Consider the following 17,216-nt stretch of genomic DNA (forward strand, 5'->3'; position numbering starts at 1 on the left):
CTACAGCTGCAGTGAATCCGAACAAACTGAGTTAAGTGCTTTAGGATGTCTTGATGATGTGAAAGGCAAGTTCTTTCTGCTTATAATGATGAAGATCGAGAGCTTGTTCACAAGAATACCATAAGATAAAGCAGATGTTTACATGATAATGGGCATGCAGATAATAAAGCAGTGCTGGTACAGTGGATATGCATCCTATTGCCAAATCAGATTCCCCCATATCTTTACATAAAAAAATTGTAAAAGTAGGTTAAAAGGAAAAAAAATGCAAAGTTGGAAATGCACAGCAGGTCTTTAGGCATTTGAAAGTTGGGTCCCTTACCAGTTCCACCTGTTGTGCACTGTGCATTTTTTATTTTGTTTTCAAAAAAATTTGCCATAACTAAACTTTGTAATCATAGTAGCAATCTACATGCTATTTGTCTTCCCTCAATGAAGATAGGAAGTTTAAAGCCAAGTGGCTTTTTTCACTCCTCTTCCCTGTCATCCCACCCCAAAACAACAAAGAGCGGAAAATGTGATTTTTACACATGCCGACCATTCCATGTGCTGCTGTTGCTGCACAAACACAATCAGGAAGTGGGAGACTGGGAATTAAACTTTTGCAATTCATATTTAGAATGGAAATCAGAACCGTTATTTTTTTTAAAAAGGCAAAGTGACTTGTAAGCAAATTTAGCGATGCAAAGTTGAAAAGCATTTTAAATCGCAACACAGAGTGAGGGATGCAGCAACCCAGGAGCTAAGTTTCAAAGTTCACCAGTGACAACAGGGTCAGTAAGATTTCACTGTACGTGGGCACTATTACAAAATAGTTGACGGTCTTTGTAGTGGATTATCTTGTACATGTGGGGTCAACTGTATGTGCTGTCATTGCAATGCTTTAACCCTTTCAGAGCTGCAGACAAATTTACTCATCTGGGTGCTGATGGAGAGCATACTGATTTGACAGGGCCCCTGTCAAGGATGATACATTTTCATGCGATCATTTCAATGTGGACATTGAGCTTTTGATTTCCTTAAAAAAACAACCGTTAAATGTCGTTTTTTTTTAAAAGGAATGTGATGAAATACTCAGTACAACCATTAAAAAACCCTTTCTTGCTCAGTATAAACAGTGATCTTGAGGACAATTTTACTCCTTTCTGAATAAATGACAGTTTTGAAGATTTCCAACACCAAATATAGGATAATATGATAAAATTCTTCAGTGATATCTTCCCAGATCAGTCAGGTCAGTTTATATAGCTTCCAAATGAAACACTGAAAATACCAATCAACTCAAGACCATAAAGTTCTGAATAATTCTCCTTCCTGCTCTTTACAGCGGTTCATTTTTAAAATTTGTTGCAGAGTCCCATTGCAAAGATTTCTTTTACGAAGAACCATCAACATACTATAGTCGGTTTTCTACGTTGGGCCTTCCTACTCTTTAACTGCAAAGATTAGAAATCATGATATTAATGTTTCGAAGAGGAGGATATCCTTCCCTAAGCTGACAACTGTACCACAACAGTCACAAGTTGATTAGTTAGGAAATCATAACACCTCCTTTTACAACATACTTCCTATGACCTAATGTTCAAGAGCAAGTTACACTGCTCATCTTTAAACAGAAATTAACCCGCTCGTTACACGAAAACCATCTCATCAAAACTGCACTTTATTTTCAAAAACACAAAGGACCGACAGATCTTACCAGTACAGAATATGTACCAGCTACTGTAATTCTAATTGTCGACCAACGCCTGAGATACTATATCTGAGGAAATGTTTCTGTAATATAAAAAGGGGCACACTAATAGTTAAGATCTGTAAATTTCTTGGTGAGACTGTTGCTTGAGGTAGAAATGGTTCTGTATTAGTTTGGGGCTCCTGGTGTGCAGAATCTGCCCACTTACATTGCAGGGTAGACTCCACAGGAGTGGCAGCAACAGTCAACAATTTTGTATGCACAAGATTGTGTGTGCATTGTTGTTTGGATAGTTGTTTGGATGTCACGAATCATAACTTTGTGTTTGACTGCCAGATATTTGCCGATTGCTGAGGAAAATATGAAAAGGCTAGCAATTTTAAAACTGCATTCCTTCCCTGTACGGGTGGATCAAGCTACCAGCACTGAGGTTTATATTTGCCATTGTCCGCAGGCTCCATGGCTTTCGGCAACTCCAGAAATGTTCATCTACCTCATTTACTTTATAGCACTGCTGCCAAAGTTACAATTTGTCATCTATAACAGGTGGAATCACAATTTCAAAAACCCTGGTAATAATCCCATAAACCCCATAAATCCCTTCATCATTGAATCTTGGAATATTCTACCCAACACCAACAGGGGAGCTCTGTCACAAGGATAATATCAGTTTAATGAGAAGGCACCTCACTATCTTCTCAGGGCCTTGCCAGTGTCACCCACATCCCATTGACAAGTAACAAATTACAAAATAATAAAAATGGAATTCAACTTATTTAGTCACTATAATCCAATGGACCCAGCATAACTAGATGGAATCATAAAATCTTTAGAACAGCAGTAAAAATTGAATTGGGCTCACTGGGTCACTAAATCAGTGGCCCTCATCATGAGCAATGCATAATGAAGAAACATTGATGTGCAATAATTCTGGGACTAGGTGAATGCTTCATCACAATTATAGCAAAAATTAATTCAACAAATGTTGTATCCTTCAGGCAAAAGTATTTTTAATATGCATTTCAGCAGGGAAGTTGGTTACATTTACGTTGGTGTAGATTTGTCAATGTGTCAATGGTTTATCTTCATTGATGTCAACACCGATTTGTAACAGAATGGACAAATTTTTTCAGCACCATAAAGTCTAACTGCTCTATTCTTCACTGTTAACACCTATGTTGCAGATAATCCAAAAATAGATGTCCAATACACATTTACAGGGCAACTAAAAAATTACAATTTTCAAATACATTTAATGTTTCAGCTATTTGCATAACAATCAAAACATTTTACTCTTTCCTTCAACTCTGATTTCATTCAATCTATTAAGTGATTTGCTCCCTTGTGCTTAATCTATGTGTTACTGTACTCCTAAACTACAGATGTGTGTTTCAGGAAGTCAGAAGAGCAGTGTATTTCATTTCCACTATTTTGTGATTCCCAAATAAACTGGCCCTCAGATTAATGTATAGATCTCAAAATTTGAAACTCTCTTCAAAAGAAAAACATCAATTATAGTAGCATTGCTTGATTGGCACCCCATCCACCACCCTAAACATTCACTCCCTTCACCACTGGTGCACCATGGCTGCAATGTGTACCATCTACAGGATGCACTGCAACAACTCACCAAGGCTTCTTCAACAGCACCTCCCAAATCTGCGACCTCTACCGCCTACAAGGACAAGGGCAGCAGGCACATGGGAACACCACCACCTCCATGCGCCCCTCCAAGTTACACACCATCCCGACTTGGAAATATATCGCCGTTCCTTCATCATCGCTGGGTCAAAATCCTGGAACTCCCTACCTAACGGCACTGTGGGAGAACCTTCACCACATGGACTGCAGTGGTTCAAGAAGGCGGCTCACCACCACCTTCTCAGGGGCAATTAGGGATGGGCAATAAATGCCGGCCTCGCCAGCAACACCCACATCCCATGAATGTATATTAAAAAAAAATTGTCAGTATACTCAGGAGATGGATAATACCTAAAAGATGCCTATTTTTACATAAGCTTGAGGGAGAGCTATTGAAAGTCTAAGATCCCAAATATGACCACACATGACATCCTGCAATAACATTTTGTTCTAACAATAAAAATGTAATACCTACTCTGTTGCATCTCAAACATCGATGCATTCATCTTACCCAGATGATTACGTTGAAGGGTAAAGGTTCAACACAACACCTCGAACTGTTCAGCAAGACCCAATCTGGAGAAATCCCAATTGAAATTCTCCCAGAACATTAATTTATAGATTATAAGTTTTGGTAGTACATCAAATCTGCTTTCTCTCCCAGGCAGAGGAATTTTATTGGCATGGAGAAATATTTCAGATCCAGTGGGGGCAACAAAAACAAAGTCTACTTCAACTCCAGGACTAATGACAACAGCCATCAAGATACATGTTAATCTTGAGATCATGCAAATGAACCAATTAGATCAATAATGTGACACTCAGATACAGTTCTACATCTCAAATGATGACCACTAATTTCTCACCATAAAATCTGCACTTAGTTAAAAGGCAAACTGTAGAAGTCACCACTTTATGAACACAAACAGATACCTACCTTACTCAAGTCATGAACAACATTCTTCCTCTCCAGCTCAGTTAGGTAGGTAGAATTCTGAAGAGCCTATCTCTAGCTTGTAACTGGAATCTGATATTGCATATGTTAAGGCATTGCATATATTAGGTTATCTTCCAGTTGAATCAACTGCTTCATGTGACAGAAAATTACTGACATGTCAAACTGTCACAGTTTGGTTTTAGTGTCAGTTGTGGGGGATGGGGGAAGGGATTGAAAAAGGCAGTGTAACTGAACATCCCTTCCTCATTTGGATAGGGTTAGCAGCTGATAAGCAGCAATTAAACTGCATCAACAATTCTTCTTGAATATGATGTCTCAATGCCATCTGGCTCAGTTCTCCCTCCCACCCCCGCTCCATGTGGTTATATTAGAACTATTATTTTGTAGATATAGCAATAAGTGTCAGAAAATCCATTCACATTCTTGGCAAAGGAGCACATCTCATAAGCCAGAAATTCTAGGGGTAAAACATGTATTGTCTCTTACGAAACCTCTTGATCCTCAGTGAAGCTCTTTTTAAGTATTTTATCTTCTTTGCAGAAACTGATCTCTTCCCCATTCTCCAGCAACAAAACACTCCTGGGAAAATATTCAGTTTGCTCTTTTTGTCTTGTATCTTATTGCCATTATTCCATGGGAGGCTAATGTAGGTAGTTCTCCAGATGGCTCAGCTGGTTAAGGCAGTAAGCAGCTGAGCAAAACAGATGAGGAAGATCCCAGGTTTGATCCCCAGTCTCTGCTGAGTTACCTGGTCCAAACAGTAGAAATACTTCAATTGGCTTCAGCTGAGGAAGGAGGAAGCCTCCGAAAGCTTGTGAATTTCAAATAAAATTGTTGGACTATAACTTGGTGCTGTAAAATTGTTTACAATTGTCAACCCCAGTCCATCACCGGCATCTCCACATCATAATTATATTCAGACAAGGACAACTTAACTCAATCATTGACCTGACAACGGTCTGGTTGGGACACTGCCTCAATTCTGTTTTTTTTTGATGAGATCAATAGAAATAACTACTTTTTCATTGTGCTCGTTACTATTTCCCATTCTCTAGGTTTTTCTGTCTGTCACTCTCCCCTGGGGCTAAGTTCTGCTTTTGCAAATTTTAACAGAAAAGTAGAGAGTATAAAGCTGTGTTTCCTCTAGCAAAGAGGAACTTTCAGCACCTCTCCTTTGTTTCTGTTACTCTCCGTTGCTGCACCTCTCTCTCTCTGTTACTACCCCTTTTCGCTGTTACTCTATAACTGCTCCGAGTGTTTTCTTAGATACTCCAGTAATCTATAGACTTTACAATTGTGTCACTTTCCTCAGCGATCTCCAACTGCGGCCTTTTCCTCTAACAATCTTTGCCAACTCCACACTCCCAAACTGTGTAAAATACATGCTCCTCTGCAGCCTGGGGCTCTTAACAGTTGATCAGCATGCTGTGTAAAGATCCATAGGCCCTGAACAATTGATCAAAGTGCAGCTAACAACTTAACAAGGTTGAAAAGATAAAATCAGACCTGCGTTAAGATTTGCGCAGCAGGACCTCAAGTCAGGGGACTCTGCAACCACAGGATTCAGAGATGTCTTGAGCTGGCCCAGCTTACAGGTGCCAGAGAGACGAGATATTCATGCCACCAATCTGGATTGAACCTAAGTTCAGGTTCCAGAGGCCACAAAAACAATGTCTCACCCCACTACACCAATCAGATTCCTAGAACGATATTTCTATTGCATCTAGTAAATGACAGAAGTATGAATATTTCCATACAAAATTAAGTCTTAAATAACGTGCACCAATTAAAGCTATTCATTTTAGGATGATAGTTTTCATTCAGTCTTAATGCATCAATCCAGGACCCAACAGTCTCCCCAGTGTAGCATCCAATTGTTTTCTAAGTGATTCCAGAGTTTTCACCTCCACTACTCTATCTGGGAGTCTATTCCATGTGCTGATCACGCTTCATGTGAAGAATTCCTGATAGCAGTCCTAAATTTGCCACTTACTGGTTTAAACCTGTGCCTCCAATCCTACTCTTGTTATTTAGTTTAAAGAATATTCTGGATTTACCTTTTGCATGCCCTTAATTTTCATGCATGTCTCCTTAAGATCACTGCTCAGACATCGCCTTTTCAAGCTGATGAGCTCAAGCTTTTCCAATCATTCCTCATACCTCAGACATCAAAATGGGCATCAGCTTTGTAGCTCTTCTCTGCACTCTCTTCAGCATCTGAATGTCTCCCTTTTACATCAGCAACCAGAACTGGATGCGGTATTCAAAGTATGGTCTGACCAGAGCACTGGACCACTGGACTGAGGTATTCAGATTTCTGCTCATCGCTTAACAGATTTCTGTACTTTTTGTACTTACTGACATATTAGCACATAATGTTTGTTGTTGTGTAATAACAAAATAATTTTTTGAAATTCTGCAATGACAGTACTGTTTTCCTTGGAGCAGCTGACACTGAATTTTGGAATTTAGGACAGAGGTCCCGAGTGTGTGCTCATATTTTCAGGGAGTCCCTGACAGAAAAGTCTGAAAACTCCCACTCCAGTAAAACTAAAAGGAGATAAAACACATACGTACCAATGTGGCATTTCAACTACTCTGCTATAAAATGAGGACGGCCTCAACCGGGATCTTGGGTTCATGTCACGCTACACGTTACCCCACCAGCGAACAAATGTTATCTGTTTTTAATATAATGGGTCATTTGCTGGCTCTCTCTGCCTTCCGGATGTTTCTGCCTCTCTCTGTGTTTTTTTTTCTCTGTTTTTTTTTCCCTGTTTGTTTTTTTGTTGAATGTGTATTCGGAGGTTCTGCAGGTAACACCTCTCTGTCTGAACACGGTGATTGCCTTGGCAACGGGCAGTTGCAGGGGCAGTCTGTAAACACCATGTATTATTGTTCAATATGTATAAATGCGTAGGCTTCAAGGAGATCTTGAAACATTTGCCTGAGGAAGGAGAAAATCTCCGAAAGCTTGTGAATTTAAAATAAAATTGCTGGACTATAACTTGGTGTTGTAAAATTGTTTACAATTGTCAACCCCAGTCCATCACCGGCATCTCCACATCATAAAATGGAAGACACAGCATCCCATTCAAGATATGAACAGCCCTCACTCTTAAGGTACTTCCCACAGGAGAAGAGGGAATGTCTCCTTAATGACATTTGTATACTCCAGGTTATTCTTAAATAAAAACACAGCACACCTACAAACATTAGAAAAGGCTGACCACCAACTATAATTTATTTGCAACACTTTCACTTAGATCAACAGAGATTATGGGAATTTTGCCAGCCAAGCAGGATACTTAGGCCTGAAATATTGATGGTATGGATTGGTTCCATTTTAGAGACTGTCACTTTTTTCCTTTGCTTATTTGAAATAAACCAATAGGAGTGAAGCTGGGTTGTCCCAAAGTCACTAACAGAAAGGCAACTGTGCAATTGTCCCCTCAAACTGGAGGAGACACCACTACTATAATTATACTAAAATAAATTTAATTTAAGTCATAATATTATCGGTGTTGTAATGATTTAAATAGTTATAAATGCTGTACAACTCTAGTTCTAGAGACACCTAGCAGGATCTATAAGAGGTGATGGTGATACTACCCAGGTGATCCAAAAAGATCTACAACTATTATCCTACAACTTGCGTAGGAACTACAGGCATTTTTAAACTAAAACAACCATTAATGTTCAGTTCAGCAACTGAAACTGTTTTAAGTACGAACAAGCACTTTATTCTTTTTGCTTTACTTACAAATGGAAACAACATGGGAACAACACCGCCTGCACGTTCCCCTCCAAGTTACACACCATCCCAACTTGGAAATATATCACCTTTCCTTCATCATCGCAGGGTCAAAATCCTAGAACTCCCTACCTAACACCACACGGACTGCAGTGGTTCAAGAAAGCGGCTCACCACCACCTTCTCGAGGGCAATTAGGGATGGGCAATAAATGCTGGCCTTGCCAGCGATGCCCACATCCCATGAACAAATTTTTAAAAATGCCAAACTTTGAGGGATACGTTTCAACAGGCCTTAAACAACATTCAAATTATGGTTTGGATATTGCATTCTTATGATTGTAAAGCATTGCATATTACTATTCAATACAAGATACTTTGGGGTGAATTTCCGTGGGGGCATTCCTGATCATTCGTCATAATTTCGGGGGAAGAGCTGCAGAAACCCGGGGAAAATGGCTTGGCCACTAACTAGTAACACCCCGGAACCGTCAATAGCAGGTTAAAACCTGGTGCATCAAAAATGTGCTCAGTTTTGAAATTATTTAGGATATTTATTGTGCTTGTTTTTAGGTGGAAAACATGCTAACCTCACAAAATTGGGTTTCTAGAAAGGCCAGCCCATGTTTATTGGAAAAATGACTAAAGCAAAGGGCTGGCAAATTTATTGTCCTACACAAGCGCAATAACAGCTGCTCAAACAGTAACAAAGGCTATAAATATCTTCTACTTGGGAGGAGGGAGAAAGAGGTCTTACTGAGCTGTTGCGGATCAATCAAAACAATGCTGCAGAAATAATCTGCTGCTGGTAGATCAAGTAGATTTCAGCACATCTGTTTGATCTTAATGACACTGGAGATTAATTGGATGGTAGTTATGACTGTCAACAAGCATTGCCTTATATATGGCATCAATACCACGTTAGCCTGGTTTTCATATCTCAATTTGAATAAATTTCATATAAAGTTTCTCACAGGAAGTCAAAGAATAAGCTGTTATATAACCATATAGATGCTATGCCATGTAATGCACAATGGATTATCATGATCTTGATTTATGGTGATTTAAGAAGGCATTTTTTTTTATTACATGGTATTCTGGGATTTTTAAATCAGTATTCCATCATGCTGTCAGATTTGTTTAAAACAGGAAAGCTGTTTAGTCTTGATGATCATTATATATTTGTTTACTTATATATTTAATTTTTATCTCTTGCCTTTTAAAAAAAATCCAGGACTAGTACAAACATGGTAGGCAACATGTAGACTGGAGGTAGGTATGTGGGATTTAAGTGTGGTGGTGAGGGACAGGTTGTGAGTTTATTAGCAGTGATGGGGGTTGCTAATAACATTTGTGGGGGGGGGTGGGTGATTCTAACATATAGTAGTACTGTGGAGCAAGAAGATGCTATTTAATAGCACTGGGGTTTGAAATGTAAGATTTGGTTTACTTGGGGGGGGGTTATTGGGGTCTAGCCGTGGTGGTGGTGGTGTTGGTGGGAGGTGGGGGGCTGGGGAGTAACAGCAAAATCCTTTAGCAGCGGGGGGGACTACCAGCGAGATATTACCTGGGGGTGGGGATGCATTATACAGTATAAATACTGGGGAATGTGTCAGGGTCTGAAAGCAGCAGGGTGAGCAGGGATTTGATAGCATTGGGGGGGGGGGGGGAAATAGGGGCTCAAGATTGGAATGTGAGGTTTAGTTTGCTGAGCAATTCCTGGTAGTGTGGGACCTCCAGGGTTTGGCAGCAGTGCAAGGGTTGGTTCCAGAGAAATATAGGGAGGTACTGGGACAACTCAACACTGGGGCAGAGGGTCCCAAGAGATGGCAGTATTGGGAAGGGTACTGAGGTCCAGAGCACTGAGGAGGATCCTTGGATAGGTCAGAACTGTAGATGTGCTAGTGTCCCAAGGGGGTCCTGGGCTGTTATTTTTTTATTTATTCGTTCATGGGATGTGGGCACCGCTGGCGAGGCCGGCATTTATTGCTCATCCCTAATTGCCCTTGAGAAGGTGGTGGTGAGCCGCCTTCTTGAACCGCTGCAATCCGTATGGTGACGGTTCTCCCACAGTGCTGTTAGGAGGGGAGTTCCAGGATTTTGACCCAGCGACGATGAAGGAACGGCAATATATTTCCAAGTCGGGATGGTGTGTGACTTGGAGGGGAACGTGCAGGTGGTGTTGTTCCCATGTGCCTGCTGCTCTTGTCCTTCTAGGTGGTAGAGGTCGCGGGTTTGGGAGGTGCTGTCGAAGAAGCCTTGGCGAGTTGCTGCAGTGCATCCTGTGGATGGTACACACTGCAGCCACAGTGCGCCGGTGGTGAAGGGAGTGAATGTTTAGGGTGGTGGATGGGGTGCCAATCAAGCGGGCTGCTTTATCTTGGATGGTGTCGAGCTTCTTGAGTGTTGTTGGAGCTGCACTCATCCAAGCAAGTGGAGAGTATTCCATCACACTCCTGACTTGTGCCTTGTAGATGGTGGAAAGGCTTTGGGGAGTCAGGAGGTGAGGTTCTCGCCGCAGAATACCCAGCCTCTGACCTGCTCTCGTAACCACCGTATTTATATGGCTGGTCCAGTTAAGTTTCTGATCAATGGTGACCCCCAGGATGTTATAGCATGGGGCAACAGTCTGGCTGGATTGGAGATGTTGTGGTGTAGAAATTCTGGGGAGAATGGAGGGGGCAGCCCAGGGTTTGGTGGAGGTGTCCTGGTGACTGGCAAGCATTGGAAGAGGTATCAGCGCTTAGAGCACTAGAAGTGGTGTCTTAGGTCATGGAAGCAATAGAAGGATGTTGGTAGGGTTTGGGACCAGTGGAGGGAATGCTGAGGTATGGAAACAACTTTCGGATCTGGGGTTGAATCCATCCCAGGTTGATGGGGAAAAACGGCCCTTCTCAACCCAGTTCCTACTGGATGGACCCAAAGCACAAAAATGTCCTAATTCTTTACCAATTGCAAATCTTACTCAGAAAGACCACAAGGATGACTCACATTGGAAGTGGAAATGTCACATTTGTGTATTTGGGGATTCTTCTCAAAATGGGATGGTGTTTTATTTTGTAGTACAGTATTACTATCCCTCATGTTGGAGAGCATGCGTATACACACAAACAAACATTTACACACAGTAACTGCATCCAATAGTATTTGGATGAGCAATAAGAAGTTTTCAAAATTACCGCCAGCTAATGGCAGCCAAATTTTAGTTTTCTTCTTATAGTCACGACTAATTTCATATCACCTAAATGTATTACAGTGCATTCACAATCCACAGGTGTAGCACTGGTGCAAAGTCAAAACCACTGGCACTAAGCCTGGAATGTAAATTGCGTGTGAAGGCCCAAACTGACTCCAAGGTGAAGTGAAGTGGACTACTTCATTTGAGTATCAGATCAGGCCTCAAATCCAGACTCAGGCTGCAGTTAAACTATAAATGCAGCACTAGTGTGACGAGAAATTGCATTGTGCAGACTTTACAGTTGTAATGTAAATGCACCCTTAGTACAATTTTGTTCTGATGGTGTAGTTTTGAGATCCTTTCTTTCTTACTAAACTGCAAAACAGGAAGCAGGAACACTCGCTAATTGCCCTACACAAACAGAAGTACAGTCCAAACCTTCAGTTGTTAACTAAATTCTACCAGAAGGTTGTAGACCCACAGCACATACTAATTCACTAGTGGCAGGATAAAATACCATTCACATGTCAGGACAGAGAATCTCAGCAGATTGCTGAATGACTAAATTTATAGTTTACCTTATGCCAAGTGTACTTACAACCATAAACTGACAGGAGATGCAGTTAGACTCCATCAGTGCATAGGTATTTGGACAATTTACTAATACCTCTGTAAAACTAATTCCCTGTCTAGCAAAGGGTACTTAAGGGTCACTTGCAAACTAGCAACCTGTAGTTCACTGTTGCTAGCCCTGCTTTGGAATGTTTATAACCATTAATCACTGTCACTGTCACCTTTCAAGAAATGCATGCAGAGGAATGGACACGACTGCAATATCAAGTCACCACAGTGGCATCCTTTGTTACCTGTAGACACAGAAATCAAAACATTTCCTGTAGCATAAGAGGCAGCTGTTCACACTGCACCATACTCTTCTCATATCCATACAAAATTCAGAGCCAGTCAATGAGATTTTATACTAGTACTTTGAGGTTTAAATATACTGAATAAACTGACTTTAAAGTGCAACTTCTTCATATTCAATCCATCACAAAATTAGTTAATTCTTTTAAAAAACAACCTTTGTTGGCCAAATTTGTGTACTATACTGCACTGACATTCATACAAGTCTGTTGCTCATATAAATCCTGTTGCTAATCTTGCCAGGATATCAGGGGAACACAAATGCCAAAGGCTAGGAGCTTGGGTGGTGATAGAGGGAGAGAATTTCAAGTGGAAAATCACTCCAGGGTAGTCTTGCACTCATCTAAACAGCAAGTATAAATACTGGCATTACCAGAGGCCTGGTAAAAGTTTGTCTACACACTCAGCCAGTGAATGGTAACAGAAGGCGGGGGGGGGGGGGGGGGGGGGAGTGGCCAAACTATTTAACTTAGAAAAACAGCCTTTTGTGAGTTAATTTATCATTATTACTACTACAGTAACTGAGCACCTAATTCCCATCTGAAGTCTTACGAGATACTGAAAGGCACTAGACCTCTCCATTTTAAAAAAAGTGAAATTTACTGGAAAATTTTATATATACAAGAAACCCGATTCAAAGGCATTTCTACTTTGCAATGCCTCAGTAGCATTTGTAAACAAATCACTATGCATGGTTAGAATTACACCGCAGATTTTAATAACCAAACCGTGGAAATAATTTTGATTGCAGTTATACATATAATTTTGCAATTGAGTAAAACTTCAAGAGTCTAAGTAAAAAGAAAAGTCCCACAAGTTAATTTATTTTGTGTACAAGATATCTCCTCAGACCAGAAGTTGATTTTCTGTCATTCAGGAAATTATGTCACAGTGTACTGATGATCTTAGTTTAGCTGTATCACTTTCGATGTTCTTCTGAATAGACACATGGAAAATTAAACCAAGTTAAATATATGTAACAATCTAGTACGGTAAATATATTGTAACACAGAATCACTGAACATTACACAATAGAAACAGTCCATTTGGTCCATCAAGTCTGCAGTGTTTTTCTCGATGAGCCACGTAGTTTAATTCCACTCTCTTGCTTGCTTCTTACACCTTTTAATATCTCTTTTAAAAGGGAATTAAATTACTTGTAAAAGAAAAAAAAATCCTGATTCAACAACAGAGAATTCCACATTCTAAATAGCCTGTCTAAAGATTTCTTCCCCTGGTTTAAATCTTTGTGATTATCTTAAATTTGTGTCCTCAATGCCATCTCAACAAACAGGGGAAATAATCTTTCAATACTTACTTCATCATAACCCTTTATAATCATGAAGACCTCCATCATGTTACCCCTCAGCTCTTATGAAAAAAAGCTCAACTTCTCTCCACAACTGCAACCTCTTATCTTTGATAACATCTTTGTGAATCTACAGCGTGTCTTTTCCATTGCTTTTATACCTTTCCCATAATGGGGTGCCCAAAACTGTAAACAATACTCCAACTGCAGGCTAAGGTCTTGGATAAATTACCTCCTTGCTTTTGTACGTTATGCCACAAGACACAAAACAAAGGATTCTATTTTTTTTAGAACTGCATTATCTACTTATGCTGGCACCTTTAATTATCTGTGTTTCTGCAAAACAATCTGCTCCTCTACTCCATTTATTTCCTTTCTCTAGTACTTCACATTTTTCACACATTGAACTCCTTCTGCCACCTATCTGACCATCCTGCTAGCCTATCTATGTCCTCCTCCAGTCTTTCACAATCTTCATCACAATTGCCATACCCCAATTTGGTGTCATCAGCAAATGTGATATTTTCCCCTTAATTCCTGTCCAGATCATTTTCCTATATAGTACATAAGAGCAGCCTCAATACAGACACTTGCGGAACACCACTCACCACATCTTTCCAGTCCAAGAAACTTCCTTTTACATTTTAATCTCCAATTATCTCTCTAATAATTTGCCCACATTGCCCCTAATCCAATGTGCCATTATCTTTGTCATGTTTTGTATGATACTTTATCAAATGCTTTCTGAAAATCCATATAAAACATATCCACTGCTTTCTTTCCCTGTTAATTCTTCAAAAGAATTCTATAAGATTGGCCAAGCACAAGCTGTCTTTAGAGATCTGTATTGACTGATTAACTTATGTTTCTACAAGTATAACAATCTTATTGTGTTTTAAAAAATGGAACGGCATTTGCATTCAGAACTTTGACTTACATCTGTTAGTTTCAAAATTGTATTTCAAAGTTAAAAGCTTTGCCCGTATTATACTACAGTACCAATACAAAAATTACCACAGACTTGCACACTAGTAGAAAAATGGACCTAATATGGCTGCATATACATTTTCAAATCAAGTGTTTTTGACAACATTGTAACAAGCGTTTTCTGTACAAGTAGTTAATTGGGACAATCTATGTCATATTGTGAATAGTTAGTATAACAATGATTCTGCTTTAAACACACAGACAACCATAGTATATCAACTCCATTACATATCAGTTCTTTTTGTATCTTTATTGCTCTGTAAACTGAATATGTTAATCAGTACTGCCACTAGGATTTTAGTAAAAAGTAAGGAATTTTTCTACTTTGAGCTGTGTACACTAGGGTGACGTACTGATTGTCCCAATTATCGACTGACTACTGTATTGGCATTTATAGTGAGAGCAATTTAAGGTGGTGATGAATTAAGAGAATTACACAAGAAGTGTAACAGCACAATATTGAAACATGCTGGCTTAAGTGTGACTTCTCCTTAAATAAGCTCAGTGACAACATTACATTAAACACTGGAGTTCAAATGGTGTAGGGAGAGGAAAACCAAATCTTGAGTGCCTCCTATGTTTCCACACATTGCCCATGGGGCATATACTTTGCTCACTATACAACAAACACATTAAAATATAGTGCATTACAGGCTGATAATATGTAAAGTTGCCATATGCTAAAATATATTAGAGATTTTTAAGCAGCAATTGGGAGTATTTTAAACAGTAAAACAAGCACACATTAAAATATTGGAGATGGCTTAAGAAAAAGGTTATGGTGCAGTGGGGAGCACAATGTGTATGTTGCAATCAATGGAAATCCCAAAAGTCAAAAAACTTCATAATATGGCTGTGAAATTGATTCAATACCTCATGCAGTTCTTAGATACAGTAATGTTCATGAAACTAAAAATTAAAATGGAATGTGTACTTCCAACTATTGGTGGGCATCACCGCAATGCAACTGCTCTTTGAAATCAATGTTAAGACAATTTACATCATGAGCTTTAAATTATAACAGTACACCACCTACAGACCCTCCAAGTACAGAAGTCTGACATCAGGAATCCAAAATAGTACAAATCCCACGAGAAAGATGTAGTTAAATCGGCAGTTCAAAGGCAACAAAACACCTAAGAATTAAGCCACGCCACCCCACCCCCCTTTCCCTCTCCAGGCAGCAAGAGCCTGCAAACACAAAAGGAAACGAGACAAAGGAGACCCCCGTGCTGATCACACCGACCAGCCTATCTACAACTAGTCCTGAAACGTCACGTTCCCAAACAATAGACAAAGAATTTTTTTTTAAAGTTCACATAAATAGGAAGAGTTTCTTGCCCTGCCCAGTATCAACGGCTAAAGTTCATTCTTTGTGCAAGGATACAGCAATTGTTAAAAACAAACAAGCTGCTCCACAGCCCGACTAAAAGATAACAGAAGCACTGGAACAGCAAGAACTACAGTAAGGTGGCTTACTGCATTTAACAATGACAAGTTTTATGAGCATGAATGTTTAAATACTGAATTTACAGAAACCAGGCAGAAGTTTACAGCAATAAAGGTAAATCACCAGAACATGGAAGGATTAAGATAGGAATATTTCTGTAACAGAAAACACTCCAACACACAAATAACATTTGTTCCAAACAAAAAATATTCTATCTAGTAAATGGTTTATACTCAGGAGAACCTGTTCAAAGGATGCTTCATTGAAGGCTAATGCTACACAATTAATACCTCAATGCAAAATGGCGTCTGTTTAAAAAACATCACAACAAAGTACCAGAATTAATAGGAAAAAAATACTCCAAATGCAAAGCAAAACTCAGAGCAGCTCACCTTGATTTGCAGAAAGCAACTATTTCAAAATAAGAAGAAAAGCATCCAAGGATCCTAAAAATCACGTTTCACTCATACAATGTGCATATTATACGTAAGCTCCAAACTCATGGCAAGTATCAGTTTCTGTTGTGGGTGGGTCAGGGTATGTAAAACAAGGAGCTAGCGACTCAAACGCACCAATCACATTAACCTAGCTCACCTTGTATCCAATCACTGAGTAAAAGACAGAACACAGTGGAGCATGCCAAAGCAACAGCAAACAGCACAACCCTGAGCAGCTTGGATGAGAGCATGTCAACAGCTCCGAAACGTAGCACAAAAATATTCCAGCACCTCCCACACCAGGTGTCACTGCTCGGGTTCCACTATGCTAACCAGGATTGTCTCAAAAACATTTATCTTAATGTTTCGATTACATCTTTTGTTCGGTCTTTATAACATCCTACTGTCTTACATTAATAAATTCAACATTTTTTTATTAAAGACATTTGATGGTTACTGCAATACTGTTTACTATTTTTCCTCTAATATTTTTCTCCTATTTCCTTCCCTTACCCCTCCTGTCCTGAAGACAACAACCGCTGGAATACGATATGACCAACTGCAAGCCTCTGGTACCTCACAAAAATGCCGATTCTTCATGCTTGAGGTTGGCCAATGAGTGTCAGTAAGCTACATCAACTAGAGGGGTAATCACATCAATATCTTCAACCACTCTCCACAAACACACATTTTAAAATCAAATATACATAGGCAGCAATAAACAAGGCAGTGCACCTCAATCTTGTACATAGTGGAGCAGAACCCCTCAATATAATTGCAAAGGACTTGTATAGATGAGGTTATTTCATTATTGACATTAGAATATGTCTGTACGAGATGTTGGAATTGGATATTGTGTGCAACCTTGGTTTTACATCAGTGCCAT

At 39.6% G+C, this 17,216-nt stretch overlaps 1 protein-coding gene across 10 annotated transcripts in view; it reads right to left on the minus strand.

The window, feature by feature from the left end:
• Positions 1 to 16,390, minus strand: part of LOC137342698 (protein 4.1-like) — a 108,137-nt gene extending 91,747 nt beyond the window's left edge. For 4 of the 10 annotated variants that reach the window (XM_068006814.1, XM_068006811.1, XM_068006810.1 and 1 more), the window contains exon 1: positions 16,286 to 16,388. The gene's annotated coding sequence lies outside the window, so the exon portion shown is untranslated. Of the gene's footprint in view, positions 1 to 16,285 lie in introns of all 10 variants that reach the window. The other 6 variants (XM_068006815.1, XM_068006808.1, XM_068006812.1 and 3 more) reach the window with 5 other exon arrangements.
• Between the last annotated feature and the right edge of the window lie 826 nt (positions 16,391 to 17,216).

This window comes from Heptranchias perlo, chromosome 26 (assembly GCF_035084215.1).
Source record: "Heptranchias perlo isolate sHepPer1 chromosome 26, sHepPer1.hap1, whole genome shotgun sequence".
NCBI lineage: Eukaryota > Metazoa > Chordata > Chondrichthyes > Hexanchiformes > Hexanchidae > Heptranchias > Heptranchias perlo.